We start from the raw sequence: 16927 nt of genomic DNA, 5'->3' as shown, positions 1-16927 counted from the left end.
CACATGCCTGCTGTGGAAGCCATGGGAAAGCATGAGAATGCTTGGAACAGAAATACAGTTCACTTTCTAAGAGATCTGTAATACAGGGAGAGCAACCATAGAAGATGAACCAGCTGTTAACCTGGTAAAAAAATGTAATGAAGGTAACAAAGATGCAGAGTGAGGAAATACAGACAAAACACAGATAAAGTACAAGCAAAAATACAGAAAAATTAAAGAAAGAGGATCTGAAAGAGAGGTCCAAATTGAAAGCACAGGATAGTGACATGGAAAAAAGAGAATATATTGATTCTATTCATAAAAGTACAAAGACTAGAGAAAAATATGAACAGCTCTATAAAGCTGGAAGCCAAAGAAAAACAATTTTTAAAAATTAGGTAAAAAGAATAGAAAAAACATGCCTGTCTGCCAAAACATATTTTATACACAGATATCTAAAATAAATGGTCAAAGATGGTTCAGCTGAATGGCAACTTGACATTACAATCTTTAGGCAACTTTTCATTTAGCTTAAACAGCACCCTAATTTCAACCTCCTTGAAACACACATGGAATTTGTACATGGAGTTATTCATGGAAGTCCATGTTTTCTTCTATTTTCTGATTACACATGTGGAAGCATAGATTTTTGTTGTGACATGCCCTACTGGTCCAACACTTAATCAGTTGCTGTTGCTTCTTAATACTCCAAGATCCAGCAAACAGTTAGGCAAATGATTTCCTGATGATTTCCTGTCATTATACAGTTCTGCCTAAAATGCACATTACTTGACAGTATTTCGTTATAGTTGCTGTGACTACACTCCTGATCATGCTCCTAACCTGCTTTTCTGTCAAAGCTGGAGTAAGTCTTGTCTTAATATGCATGATCAGCTATGCACAGTCTCCCAGATCACGTATTTTGAATATCTTGTCTCACAGCACCAATATTTTCCTGCTGTATTGGAAATAAATACAGTTTTGAATGCATTTCATTTTCCATAGCTACATTCTATCACAGCTTAATATCTTTAAATACATTAAGGTCTTTGTTTTCCTCAAGGGAAAGTTCCCAGTGGATGGCATATGGCTTACCAGTGACATTTCTGTCAGCATCCAACTGACATGTAAATTTAATTTCATTTGCATTTCTTCCAAGTTCATCATAGTCTTCTGATATTTTCTATATAAAAAAGATTCCCAGTCTCGAGTTATAAGAAAATGTTATCTGTCCCCTCCCTTCCTGTACATAACCAGCTTTCTTCTAGGTTCATTTACTAGCCTCTGCCTAAGTCCATCTATTACCCACGTAAAATTAATTTGCCTATTAATCTGCCAGACTGTATAATTTTAAGGATACCTGTGAGGCATTATGTCTTTCTAGAGCAGGTCACCAAGAAAGAAATTTCCTGCTTCTGACTATATATCCCCTACCTGGGAGACTTCTTTTTTTTTTTTTTCTTTTTAAGAGGAAGAGGAGACACGAATAAATTATTACAGTTAGTTTTTTAAAAATATTTCGATATTATTTTTAGGGTACTAACTCTAAGGGGAATCAAAGGTTCAGCATATCCTGGTATAAGTGTTTGGGTACAAAGGTGGCTGGAACCATGTTTGTTAAATGAAAATTTAGAGTACTGCTTACACCTATTGAAATATAATCAGAGGAAGTGTTGCAATGAACTTCTGTCTCCTTTAGGTCATAAAAATTTTGTTTCCAAGATTATGACTTCGGAACAAGCATGTGCAATATAAATGCACAAAACTAATAAGGAAACCATCAGAATTTCTGCGGTTTACTATTTTTAGATGCTTTCTCACTAGACAAACTATGAATAAGTATATATAAATACAGGGACGATTCAGGAAGAAAAAGAAATTGATTTGGCACAAGCAGTAATCAAGGCTAGTTATATCTTTTATTTGACTGACATTTGCAGATTTTAGAATGTATTTCCATCAGCACAGCTTTGCAGAGGGCTGCACAGAGGACTGTGGGTGGGCTGCATTTGTAGCTGTTCTTGCCTGCTTTAATGGAAATGTGATAAAGATGAAAATGAAAACAATGAATGTTCACATAAAAAATATCTTTAAAGTTATTAGCAAAATCTCTTTGAAACCTGGTCCTTCCAAAACTATTGTGATAAACCAGAAGTCTATTACAGACAATGTAGCTGTAGTGAATAAAATGGGAGAAGAACCATTGGTGATTATGGGGCTTTTAATTTAGGATTTTCAGTTAGGAAGACAGACTATAGTGTTAAGCAGAGGGAAGTTAAGTACATAACACTTTTATGGAATGTCAGGTGCCTCTCTGAATATTAAATTAGTTCTTTATTTTTTTTTTAACCCTCTCATTTAGCCCTCTCATTCTCATGTCTAGCACCAAAATTTTTTTGTTAAGGTTGCATATGCCATCCTCACACGATGGGTATCATTGAGGATAAAGAGTATTCATGAATTGTAAGAAGCTATCTTGATATTGTCTACTTATTCACGATTTGTTACGGCAGGTAATATATATTTTCCTGTTTTGTAATGTATCTTCCAGGATTAGTGGCATGCATGTTTTCACGAACAAGATCAAACAATGTGTGGGTTATGTGGAAAGCAGTGTTGCTCTGTGAGGGAAAATAATAATAATATAATCATGTAGTGAAATACTACATCACAGTGTTCTGAAAGCTTGCCTTTGCATCATTCAGTAAACTTTTAATCTATACACATGAAGACCTCCATACTGCCGTTTTTTGCTGTGTTCAAATGTAGTCTTTTAGGCATGAACCTACTGGTAGGCTGTAGAAAGTGGAAGAAGTTTGTTCGAATGGAATTTTTAATGTGAATATGAACTATCAGCTAAAATACGAATCAGCAGTACTTAATTCTATGCTTGTCTGATGTTATACTTATTTTAGAAAAATAAATACACTTTTGTGTTTAAATGTATGGTAAATAATATAATACTAAGGATACACATCTTTTTGATTTTAAAGTAGGATACTTATTTAGTTAACTCCACCTCTAAGTAGAGGAAATTGGCAATTATTCCCTGAGTTTCAATAGAGATACGGCAAAATAAACTCAAAACACAGTTTGGTATTACAAATTACAAGGCACAAAGTAGCCAGCTATGTCTGTCATTTTGCTTTGGTTTATTTTTTGTCCTTGCTTGCTTCATCATTTTCTTCACATGGTGAGCCTTTATGACTTATTCTTTGCAGAGTTTCAACTGAAAACAAAGTGGAAAGAATAAAAAAAAACTTTTTTTTAAGGGGTTTGCTTGCACTCCTCCCCAGGAGGCAACACTCCTAGGTTGTGAAATACTTCTCCAAAGAACTGGGAATAGAGTGTTCTTAATCCACTAGAGCATACAATGACCAACACTCCAAGGAGCTGTCTTGTTTCCATTATAACTTTCTTTTTATTGTGTGAAAATATTTGATTTTGTGTGTGTGTGTGCCTAAAGAACAAAGCAAAGACAATGTAAGTTTAAAGTCTGGCACAGGAGGAGTTTTAGCTATGTGTGTGGTTCATGTAGATAAATCATTTCCTTTCAGATTATTCATTAAACTAGCTAGAGTTATTCTCTTCGGACTGTTGTATTAATGCGAGCTGCAGAATGCATAAAAAAATAAACTAATTGAACTTTTTCTCTTTTTTTTTCCATTACAGTAATTAATTAGCATGCAATTAATTTAATTACAAAGTTAAAATAAAAAAATCCTAAAATTAAAGCTGCAAAGAATGTCAATCCTTATTTTTTAGTATCTTGTTATAAATCATTCTTTAATATAGCATTTAAAGGAAACTATAAAAAAATAAATTGCATTGTGTTTCATTTTAGTTGTTTTGAATTGGTTTGATCTAGCACCCTCATACCATTTTCAGAATGTGGTATTATTGGCAAAGGTCTGCCACTCAAAACCTGTGGATCAATCAGTTTTTCAAAATTACTTTTAGGTCTGTGAGGGAAGATGACAAATTCAATTATACCTTTGGGAGAGCACATACAAGATGTAAGACTGAATTTCAGTGTACAGTGTCCTTGCAAAGGAGCAAGAAGGATCTATCTTTTTTGCAACCTAATCATTTAGTCACTCAAACCAGAGCATTCTCAGCTCCCACTGAGGTCAACAGACATGGAAAGTGGATATCATCATCGCACTGTACCAGAAGGAATCCAGGATTCATGGGGGGTTACAAAAAGTAGTGAGCATGAAGGAGCTTGACTCCATATCATGTCACGAAGGAGCTCATGTGAGTGACGGAAGCTCTGCTTTCCAATTCTTTCTCATAACAAAGTTTCCGTGTTTTTCTCCATGGCAGTTCGACACAGGCTTTAGGGGTCTGGGAGTCCACGACACTCAGTTATGGAAACACGTACCTGACTGCTTTGTCTCCTTGATTAATGAATCACCTTTCTTTTTCCATATTGGTACAACTGGTGCTTCTCCGGGGTCACCGTAGCTTTGCCTAATTTATTCCCCTCTGATATCTATGTGACAACATCAGTTTGTCAGCCCAAAGTGGTGTTTTGTGAAATATAGATGGAAACACTTGTTTTGAAAAGAATGAATAAGTTAAATGTCTACACCCAAAGTAATTATTTGGTTTATAACTGTGATCCAAGACTCACAAAGCCATCTTACTCAGGATTGCAATCTGGAGTTAATCACAGGAAAAAAAAAAGGGATTTTAAACATGCCTTTATATTTTGTGCTTTTGCTAAGTGTCCTGGTTTCAGCTGGGATAGAGTTAATTTTCTTCCTAGTAGCTGGTATACTGCTGTGTTTTGGATTTTATTATGAGAATAATATTGATAACACACTGATGTTTTGGCTGTTGCTAAGTGGTGTTTACACTGGTCAAGGACTTTTCAGCTTCCCATGCTCTGCCAGGTGCACAAGAAGCTGGGAGGGGGCACAGCCGGGACAGCTGACCCCAACTGGCCAAAGGGCTATTCCATACCATATGGCGTCATGCTCAGTATAGAAACTGGGGGGAGTTGGCTGGGGGGTAGTGATCGCTGCTTGGGGACAGGCTGGGCATTGGTTGGCGGGTGGTAAGTGGTTGTATCACTTTTTTTTTTTCCCCCCCTTGGGTTTTGTTCCTCTCTTACTCTCTTGTTGTTTTCCTTCTCAGTACAATTGTTTGTTTGTTTGTTTGTTTCAATTATTAGACTGTTCTTATCTCAACCCACGAGTTTTCTTACTTTTGCTCTTCCAGTTCTCTCCCCCATCCCACCGGGCTGAGGAGGATGAGCGAGCAGCTGGGTGGTGCTTAGTTGCCGACTGGGGCTAAACCACAACACTAAGCTTATGCATTCCCCATGCACATTGCTCTTGCACTTCTGACCAATATTTGTATGGGCCAAACTCTCCCCGCGCATTGCATGCAGAACTTGGACTTTGAATTCCTAGTTAAGCACAAAAATGCCTTTGTTTCCTTGGCCTAAGTGAATTAGCCAAATTGTGAAAAGATGGCTTTGGCAGAACAGAAATAACTTAGATTAAGGCCTAAACCATTAGATTATCCCTTCTCTAGCTATTTGCAGCATGAAATAAATGTAGAGACTATAAATATTGAATTTAAAATATCAATAATTTGTATTATGCAAAAAAATCCTGTTTTGAACATTAGATATCAAATATTCACCTATTATTATTTTTACTCCATTATATACATATCAGTCTTCACTAAGAAAAATAACATAACCACATTAAAAACAAACAAACAAAAAAAATCAAAGCAGCTCAAACAGTTTCATTAAGAACGTGAACATGAAACCCAGTTTATTTTGAGGGTCTAAGTTCCACAGGTAAGGAATAGACTAAAATTAATTTTTTATTCCTTCCTTTTTATCATACAATTGTTGTAAAATATTAATAATAAAATACTAAACACTTTTTATTGTCAAGAAAATAATGGCACTTTACTGACAATAATAAAGGTCGGAGTCATGGTCAAGTTACTGTAGTTTAACAAGTAACTGCGTATCAGCTGAGTCTCAGTTATATCTTGTGTGCTTGCATCAGTGTTTTAATTTAGATTGTCACCTTCACTGTGGTCTGGGCCATGCTGAATTCTTTCACAATTGATTCAGTTTGTGATTTCCCAACTACAGACCAGCATTTAAATAACTGCTATCTGTATTCTATCCCTTCAGCCTCACTGGGTTTCTTTCCACCCGACCTGACTGTGCTAATAAATCTGGCCGCATAAAAGGGAGAACTGACTAATGTGAAAGCATGTAGCATAGTAGCAGAAAGAGGAGTAGGGCTGTGTGAACTTTTATAACTCTTCAGATAATATTCTTTACTTCACTGAACAAGTTTATGTCCCTGATTGTTTCGAATAAAACAGCTGCTGTAGGTTGAATCGCACTTGTAGAATGTGCGAAAGCCACACTGTAAGCATGGCTTTTCAGGAGACATGAGAGAGGAATTCTGGGAGAAAAGGAAGCAGGGCTTGCCCAAGACATGCTTTGGTTTGCCTTAAAGATATCAAGTGTATAGAAAGTAATCTGCGGAGTTTAAAATGTTTCATATAAATTTTCATCTACTTTTTGACACGTCAGTCAATAGTAAACTGAATTTTTCTCTTTGGATGCCCATCCCTTTGAGGCAGGGTCTTCTCGATATGAAGTCAGGTCAAATGTGGACCACAGTAAAAGAAAATATCGCAGCAAGAGAGGCTAGTTTCTATCGGGCATCTTAAATGAGAGGAAAAAAACATTACTCTTGAGCGACTTATTTGTTCTATGAGAAGCCAAATGTATAAACAAATCTAGTAGACTCACATTTCTCCCCAAAAGTCCTACTAAATTTCTTGTTAAAGATCATTGCCTTCATAATATGAAAGCCATTAAATGGTTGACATTTAACATGGGTAGTACCTAATTGTATAATGATTGACATCATTATACATGGAAGAAGAAGAAAAACTTATATTAATGCATTATGGACATTTAGGTTGGCCAGTGGGAGAATCCTGGCAGAATGGTCTGTATCATGCTAAAATTCAAACATGACAGATGACAAATCTGAGGAACAAAGTGAAGACACTAATACAAAACTGTATACCCTTCTCTTTACTCCCTTATTGTAACTTTCTATTTCAGTACCATTTCTGAGAACGGGTTATTAATTCATTTGGTAGCAAGGCACAAGTTTAATGTTAAGTATAAATAAATCTACAGCTTCATCAAACCTCTTAAAAGTACATGTATAGATATCTGAAAATTAGAATGATATTTATGCCTTGCTTCTCACTTAATGTACACTCTGCTACCTTTAGTAATTTTCATTTTAACAAATGATTTTAAATTATGTCAGTTCCCATTCGCCTTTCTAAACTCTATTGTTTCAAAGCCATTAAGGTAATAAATAGATTAAAGTCTTAAAAATATTTCCTCTTAGGTAAAGCAAGAAAAAAGCCCAAACTGTAGATATTCCATTACTGCAGCTAATGTACTTTTAACAGCCTTTTGTACATAACACATAGGTAGAGGAAGCTAACATGGTATTGCCAAGGCATATTTAATTTTCTTAAAAAGTGTGATAGAAAAACATGCCAAGGTACTGTCTTAAAAGCAAATGAATGGATGGCTCACCACTGCTTTTGCTTATTTTAAGAAGTAGTGCACAACCTTCATTCAGCACACTCCACCAAGAGAGTGGTAGCAGTTCATATTAATGTCAGGTAAGATGAACCATTGAAGTTTACAAAACTTCTGGCTGTGAGTTTCAGTAATAAAGAAATAAAGTAAAAATATTGCAAGCCTGCAAGATGCTTCATGCATACAACATCATGTTTAAACTATCACATTTGAAATAAAATACACACTCACCAACCCCCCCCAGTATAAAACATGAACTTATTTTCATTAAATACTTTAGATAATGATTTTCTGAGATATTTTCCTGCAAGGAACCTTTTGATCAGGACAAGCATGTAACAGACTCTATCAACTGATATTGCAAAATCCTGGAAATTATTAGTATTTCAAATATTATGAAAATGCAGACATATAGTCAAAGCTTTCACGTTAACTCTAATATCTTTGATTATGATAGAAAATGAAAAGAGCTATTGCAGGTAGCAACATAAAATTATATACTCTGTGTAATTTTTCCTTAATTGTTCATGTTTGTTTACATGCCTTATCAACATTTTAAAGGGTAATAGCTTGTTTCAGTAAGAATATAAATACTTATTAGATCAAATGGAAACATAAATAGTATTAGCCAAAGAAAGCATCACCAGGGTTCCTATTCTTTGATCTGGGTTTCTTAGCTTAAAGCTGTAGGAATTCCCACAGCTGTTGCAAAATTTGAACCCAAGAAGCAATAATAAAATACAAATTTTATTCTCCCAACATTTCAGTTATTTACTTATTGAACACCACCAAAAAAAGGAGTGTCTGATTTGTCACATTTTTGCATTGATCTAACTCTCATGAAAGAGGAAGTTCATTCATCAAAATGCAAATCTCTCTAAATAAGCTGGATTCCTTTTACAGTCAGGGAAAGAAATAGGCACTTTTAAGGAGTGGTTCACTTCAGATTTTGGACTTCTGCTTTAGCATTAGATGAAGTGTGCCTTGGAAATGTTTATTTCTTTCAGCTGTCTGAAAAGGAAACCTAAGTTGGCCGCATGTCTAAAATGAGGTAAAATGAATCTCATCCAGACTTTCTATTGTTTGACATTGTTCTATCAGATGGTGAGAAATACCAGACTTTTTTTTCTTTTAGGACTTTAGAAAGAAAGGTATATTTTTAACACTCAATTCGATTCCGGCTTCTTTGCTTCTACTCTCACTACTACATGTATTATTTCATACCGGCAACTCCTTAGTATTTCACTTCATTTTATTCCTCTTGTTACTGATATTTAATAGGTGACTTTCAGTCAGCCCAAGGGGAGAAGGGGAAGAATTGAGCAGAAAATAATTTATTCAAATGAAGACTCAAAATGTTTGCATTTATTTGCCACATTTGATATTCTATTTTCTTGTAGTGAACCTATAATGGACAGTTGTAGACATGCGCTAGAAAACTTCTGGCTGATCCTACAGAAATTAGTTTAGTACATATCCAGGTATTTATTGAGCTTAAGTAACATCTGAACAGCAATAAAAAGACTGAAGTAAAAAATGGGTTTAAGTGTGTTTAGTTCTTCCCAAGTTTAAGCACTTACCTTCTTTATTGAATATAGTCTAAAAAAATTGAACCACTGTACTGGTTTTAGCTGGGATAGAGTTAAGTTTCTTCATAGCAGCTAGTATGGGGCTATGCTTTGGATTTGTGATGAAAAAGGTGTTAATAATACAGGGATGTTTTAGTTATTGCTGAGCAGTGCTTACACAGAGTCAAGGCCTTTTCTGCTTCTTACACTGCCCCACCAGTGGGTAGGCTGGGGGTGCACAAGAGGTTGGGAGGGGACACAGCTGGGACAGCTGACCCCAGCTGACCAAAGGGATATTCCATACCGTATGTTGTGCTCAGCAATAAAAGTTAAGGGAAGAAGAAAGAAAGGGGGGACATTTGGAGTTATGGTGTTTACCTTCCCAAGTAAGTGTTATGCTTGATGGAGCCCTGCTTTCCTGGAGATGGTTAAACACCTGCCTACAATGGGAAGTAGTGAATTAATTCCTTAATTTGCTTTGCTGACACACACAGCTTTTCCTTTACCTATTAAACTGCTTTTATCTCAACCCACAAGTTTTTGCACTTTTACTCTTCCAATTCTCTCATCCATCCCACTGGTAGGGAGTGGGAGAGGGGCTGTGTGATACTTAGCTGCCCACTGGGGTTAATTCACAACAACCACAAACTGCAGTGAGGTCTGCACCTATTCTTGTGCTCCATAACTCAGACAGAAACTTGAACTGGGATCCTCAGTAGCACATTATAAAAACACCAGTGCCTGAGCTCACATGATCTCCTGCTGGAGTTCAGGTCTTTCTCTTAGTTTTTTCTTGTGTTCTTCTAAACATAAATCCTTGGAACTCAGTCGATAGCAACCTGGTTTATGCATCTGTTTTACGTCATATTCTTGTGCTAATTTACATGATAATACCATCAGGAAGTAAGTTATGTCTCATTGCATTTACTTTGCAATGGTTGACCAAAACTGTAAGGATGAGTCAAAATTTTCTTGACAGGATTAACTATCACAGTTATGACCTCGTTGCAAATTTTGAGTTATCTCTGATTCTTCCTCTATATTTCTGCATAGCATTTTTGCTTTGATTCAAGCTCTGTGGAGGAATCCCTCTCAAGCTTTCCAGGTGTCAGAAATTCGGCAGGTAAGAGGTCAGAGTTCCAAGAAAAACAATTGTATTTTAGAGCACTCCTTTTCTTTCCAGTACTGCCTATTTTGCATGAAATTTGCTCCTGACTTCCTTCTCCACTTACAGGTTTCATTTTTTTATTCTGGTTGTACATTTAAGTGTCAGGAAGTGTTGCTCTCTTTTTCTACAGCATAACCCTTCTTTTGCTCATTGATGGTATTGCTCTTCTAAATACTTCTTACTGTTCTTACTTTTTTCTTTCAAATATCTTTCCTCTAGAATAAGAATCTTCATGGATGGTAGCTTTTAGAAGAAGAAGAGAGACTGAATTCCATACTTATCCCTTTTTTTTCCCCTCTTTTTTAAGTTTGGAAATGAACTTCTGCAAAAGTACCCATTTGCTTATACTTCAGTTTTGCGTTTTATGGAGGTACATCTTTTGCTCATCCATCAAAACAGGTTTTGCTACCTGTTTCCTTCCCCTGACTCCCCAGAACTCTCTGAAGTGGTGGAAGCATTTATTCTCTCCAAGGAACAGCACAACATTCATTAGGGAACATGACTCATTCACTGGTACTGCTACTTTTAAAAACTAACATTCTTTAAAAGTTGAAGAAGCCTTGTTGGTCTCACCTGTAAAAGCAACAACCTGGGTAAGAGAAAGCTGTTTAAAAGATATCTTCCTAAAAACTATACCAAAGACAGAAAATTTCCTTTATTTAATGAATGTACTATTTCACTAAGTTGGTTTAGGTTTTTTGTTTTGGTTTTGAGGGTTTTTTTTAAGTAGAAATTAATACTTTATACTGTCAAAATAAATCTCAAGAAGTAAATCAAGTATGACCCAACTTCACGTGAGAAGTGCTGAAGTTGGGTATTCTTTTGACACCTTGCAAACAACAAATAAGCGTTTAATTCAGTAAGAACAGATATTTTTGTGGCAACAATTATATATTAAGACGTGGGCAACAGATCAGTCATTTTTTTTGTGAGGCAATATACTACTGTTTCACTTTTTTGAACAAATTATTTTATTCTTTCATGCTACTTAACCATTAATAAAGATATCTCTATCTTTGTGATAGTTCTAACAAATATTGTCTCCTTTTAGATATGGCAACACTAGTAATACATCAGTTCTTCCTGTTTCCATGACCTTCACCTAGTTTTGAAATATCTGGAGTCTATGCCAAGATTTAGTGTCCATACTGATTATTTAGCTATTAGATGCAATTAGTGTCCTTGATCACTGTGTGAAGTAGTATCTGAGAAGAACAGATGGAGTTTATTGTTTTAAGTGTCCAGATGTCTGTGGAGAACCTGGGCAATGCTATTAGCTGGTTGCTCATACTACCAGCACCTTTATTCTCATATGACATATGATTTGGCGTGGGAATAACCAACCAAACAAGTAGCTCATGTTTCCGGGCCCTGGGGATAGAATAGCTGATCATGGTAAGTAAGGTAGCAGTTTATGTGATCCCAGAAGGTAGTCCACAACTGATCTACAATATGCATCAGGCTCCTACTGCCAATCAGTCAGCACAGCTGACCAGTACACATTTTCAGATGGATTTGTTAGGTGTTCTGAAAAAATCTTGACATCCTGCATAACAGTGACAGTAGTACACAGGATAGTGCTGTAATGCAGTTGTGAAGTTTGAGCTGATATATACTAGTACAACTGCTCTGAATTCTGGCCTAGAAACGTTTTGGAGGGAAGGAGCAGGGTAAAAACAGAGAGGGGAAGCGATTAGGAATATTCAAAGCTAAAAGGCTGATGCCCAGCCGGTCCCCGAGCAGCAATCTCTGCCCCCTGGCCAACTATCCCAAGTTTATATACTGAGCATGACACCATATGGTATGGAATAGACCTTTGGTCAGTTTGGATCAACTATCTTGGCTGTGCCCCCTCCCAGTTTCTTGTGCACCTGGCAGAGCATGGGAAGCTGAAAAGTTCTTGACTAGTGTAAGCATTACTTAGCAACAACTAAAATATCAGTGTGTTATCAGCATTATTCTCATACTAAATCCAAAACACAGCACTATACCAGTGGCTAGGAAGAAAATTAACTCTATCCCAGCCAAAACCAGGTGTGGGATACTGGCTGAGGTGACTTAAAAATTGGAACTTATATTCACACTGTTAGGTAAGGCACAGCATTGAAGAAGCTCCCCAGGTGGAATGCGGCTGACATGCAAGGAATCCATTCCATGGGAGTTCCCTAGGCCTGCAACCTTAGATGTTGGTAATGCCAGGGGAACTTGGTGTGCTGACTCTAAGAGGCGCTGCCCGGAGGGTGGAGCGGTGTGGAGATGCCGCGGCCAGGCTCTGCAATAATAGGGGAACTTAAAGGTGTCATGGAACTGATAAGCTGCATATTTACTACGGTGGGCCAACAGCCTGCCACATTTTTGACAAAATGCTGTCCTTTTGGTGAACTTTGCTCATTATAACATCATTATAATACCAAATCACACCTCCATCCCAAAAGCTACCCGCCTCCAAGGTGCGACCACCCCTCACTGAGCTTGAGCACTGAATTTTTCTAGCTTATACCTTTAAAAGTGAAGCGAGAAAACTTTACACCAATCCTAAACAAAGGTGTGTATGAGTAGAGTCACTCAAGCTCCACCCAAAAGGTGAAAGATAGTATAAAATGGTTTAAGGGAAAGAGAATGTTAGGGAAGACACCATCGTGTATCACTCTGACGTCTGGATCAGTCGACGGGCTGAGCTTCTCTTCCCCCCCATCGGGACGCCTTTGGGTAGGAGTCAAACACTTGGTTATATCAAGTTCCTCCGTGGAAAACTTAGAAATCTCTCTCTATATAGAGTCGCTTTATTATCTTTAACGCATTTGTGTCCGGCCGTGTTACTCATATTCTTGATATACGCATTGTGTCCGGCCGTGTTATATACATGTTTGTGTCCGGCCGTGTTATTCATACTCATATTCTTGGTATTTGCATGTGCTTTGCAGACAGTGAATTTATCACCGGTAATCCAAAGAATCTGTGTGTCTGTTGCTCTAATAAACTGCACTCTTCACTGCTCTGGCCGTGACAATTCCTTCAACACGACCAGACTGGGGGGTTTAAAAACTGATGCTGTCACCTTAGCAAAAGCCCTGAACTAATAAGTGGCTATACACGCAGTCCTTAGAAAATAAACCGTTGACCAAGTCTGAGACTAAGACTGGACCTAGCCGCACCTAGACTCCTCTCTGAGAAGGAGTTTAGAAAGCAAGGGGGTCCTGTCTGAACCTCGTGACTCAACGGGAGGGTTCCCCCCCCCAGCCACTTCTCAAATTCCTATTTGTATGCGACAGTAACTCTTAACGTAACACCAGGACAAAGGCAATAATGGCTACTTTAGACTTCTTTACTATAACTTAAATTTCTCTTTATTCCTTTTTTCTTTTATTAGTTTCCTATTAACCACTGTTGAAATAGATGAATACTTAATTATGAACCCATATACTCAGGGGAACCATAGATAAAGAACCCTTCTAATCAGTAATTCTCTCTGTATCCATGATACTGAAATATTGCGTCCTACAGTGTCTTTGTCCAGACGAGTTTTAAGTGCCCTACACGCTTTGGCCTCCACACTTTCTTAGCAGTCATTTTGACAACATAATCACACCTCATTGTCAGAAAGTTTATACAGACATTCAAACAAAATATCCCTCCTGAACTTTTGTTCTTATACCATGATACCACTTCTTATACCACTTCTTCATCTTATACCACTGATACCACTCAAAGTAATTCTTGCCCTATTGTTGGTGTATGTAGCCTCCAAAGGCTTCACATATCAATATCCCCTCTTTTACAAGCTGAAAAGCTAATTATGTGTATAATGCTCAAGTGAATGAATCACTGCTTAATCCCTAAACTTATTTTTTCTTGGAACTCTGGCCAAGAGTCAGCATTTCTGCAGCAATGTCTGCATTAGCTGGTGGAGTGTCACAACAGGAATTAACCTGTACAGCAAAACTATTGATGTTGAGGACCTGATGTTCACATTGGATTTGTTCTAAAGCATAACTTCAGAATGACTCTGATTATGCAGGTGCAAAACCCTTGAGTTTGAATCCATCTTCCTGTCCAAAGGAACTCAGTTGTGTGTTCTGATATTGCTCTACTATACAAAACAAAAAGAATTAAGCGGGGATGAGAGAGATATTACTTTCAAAGCACACTCCTGTCCAATCTAAAACAGCAATGCAGATGCAGCTGGTTCCAAAGTACCTACATTTGAATTCAAACAGTGACTGCAACAAAACTATACATCACAAATGAGATCGTACATTTGCTGTATGACTTATTATCACTGCAGCTCAAAGTGCCCTTGTCACAATTCACTGTGGCCACTGGAAAGGCCAAATTCCAATTCAAGTTGCTATTCAGTATCCCAAGGGCTTTTTCATTTCAGTGTTTTGCAAGATTTCCTTTTTATTTAATACCCTCGCTATAGGTTGTATATTCTCAAATGTATTCAGTTGCAACTTATCTGTTCTGAATCTCATATAAGGCGAATTTTTTTTTAGTATGGTAAAGATAATTAGCCATTGAAACGATGTACCTAGGGTCATGACAAATTCTCTAAAACATGAAGTTTTAAAATTGAGATTAGATTTATTTCTCAAATAGAGGGCCTTACTCATCCTAAAGTTATACAGAAATCACTTGTTAAAATTCTATGGTCTGTGTTATGCAGGAGGTCAGACTAGATGATCATTATAGTTCCTGCTGGTCTTAAAATTTATGGAACTGCGAAACATTTTGATATTTTATGTGCATATTACTAATTCTCGGTCTCTTTCTGTACGATTTCTCTTTCCTCGGAGGTTTTCATAACACCTCCCAAATGAATTTAGTATTATCCCTGAATTTCATTTACATGCTGTAAACTCAGCTGAATATATTGCCATTTATCAGTGCACTGTTTGCAGTCCTTCAGCAAGTTTTCATTCTGTGTGACAGTGTTCATATCCATGCCAATTTGAATTAATTTCGTGAGTAGAATTTCATTTGACACTATATCAAATGCTTTAATAAAAGCTAGATATATCACATCTACTTCATTCCCCTCATCAACTGTTTTTGTCACTTTATCAAAACAAAGTATTCATGTTTGTCTGGAATGATTTGTACTTTGCAAAGCTATTTCTAATTTTGATCATGGATCACCAAGTGAGAGGTGCTAAAGGGTGTTATAGATGTTTTCTTTACAAACTGAAGCCTTTAAAAATGTAACAGGAGATCAACCTCACACTAATTTGTAAATTTGGAATATATTCATACTTTCTTCCTACTCACCTCCCACAGCTGACAAACATACTTATTTCTCTGAGTTTCTAAGATACTCAGTAATGGTCATTGTCCATAAAAGTGGTCAGAGCTCTACCTTGGTTCAGTTTGTCTAATTAAGTAGTATAAGTAATATATACATTTTCTTTTAGCTTGCGCACAAATAATCATGGGACTAATGTGGAATATGGCTGCCTTATGAAAATATTTTTAGGCATAAATTCCATCTCTCACATCCCTGAATGCATAATGAACCAGAGGACTGGTCACTCCGTGATTCTCTGCTTATCTCCCAAGGTCCAAAGCTGACTGTATAAAAAACTGTTACTACGAATGTATATATACAAAAATACAAACTCTCGACACATCTACATTCAAAAGAAGAGGAAAAAAGAGAAAATTACGGGTTCCATCTGCCAAAAGTTAGACATCTAAATCTGGACTCTTCATCCCTTCATGGTCATAGAGGGCCAGGTCTGAGACACAAGTTAGCTCAGGAGGTACTTTGTTCAAGACTTTGTTCTGTCTCAGAGTGAAATAAAATCAGCTAAATATGAGATTTTAGATCGTTCATATCACATGCCAGTATACAGGCACATAAAAGTTCTCTCTTGAAAAAACTAGATTTTTGAATTGAAAAGGCACGGTATGGCAAAAATCTACACTCAGCAATTTGTTAAAATATATTTTTGTTTTGTTCTGCTCTGGAATTTAAGCATATTTAAAAATAATAATAATGGCTCCAAAATTGAATTGTCATCAGCTGGATAGATTTATAAAATGGACAGCTCAGTAAGTAATAACTGTCTTCTAATCATACATGTGAATATTTGTAAAACCACTCGCTGCTGGCAGCTATGAAATCATGCAGCTTATTTGACTATATAGAGTTTATTACAGAGAGTGTTAGCAGCCTGTCGGGGTGCCAACTATCTGAAATAGTCTGCTGTACAAAGGCACTTCCAAAAATTCATTGAGTAGAGTGTGCTAATGGAAATTAATTAACAGAAAGAAATTAAATGTGGGGATAAAGCTAGGTATCACATCAGCAGCCCCTATATTTATTTGAAATGACTGGCTTCTTCAGCCTTAGAACCAATACAGAATATTTATTCTTACCTACACTCCCTTACAAGGTTATATGCTTCTCATGATATCAAGCTCTTACTTCTTTGCAAGAAGTTTTGAGAAGAAGCTCAATGAAATATGACAGAATGCAAACCAAGTGTCATATTGTATCATTGATTTACACAAAAACATTGGGGTTCTTCATTTCTGCTGGATATGAAGTTGCAAGAATAGGTGAAAAAAACTCAGTTTCATAAAATCTTATGA

The sequence above is a fragment of the Mycteria americana genome, chromosome 1 (assembly GCF_035582795.1).
Source record: "Mycteria americana isolate JAX WOST 10 ecotype Jacksonville Zoo and Gardens chromosome 1, USCA_MyAme_1.0, whole genome shotgun sequence".
Classification (NCBI taxonomy): domain Eukaryota; kingdom Metazoa; phylum Chordata; class Aves; order Ciconiiformes; family Ciconiidae; genus Mycteria; species Mycteria americana.
Note: the sequence above shows the minus strand (reverse complement) of the source record.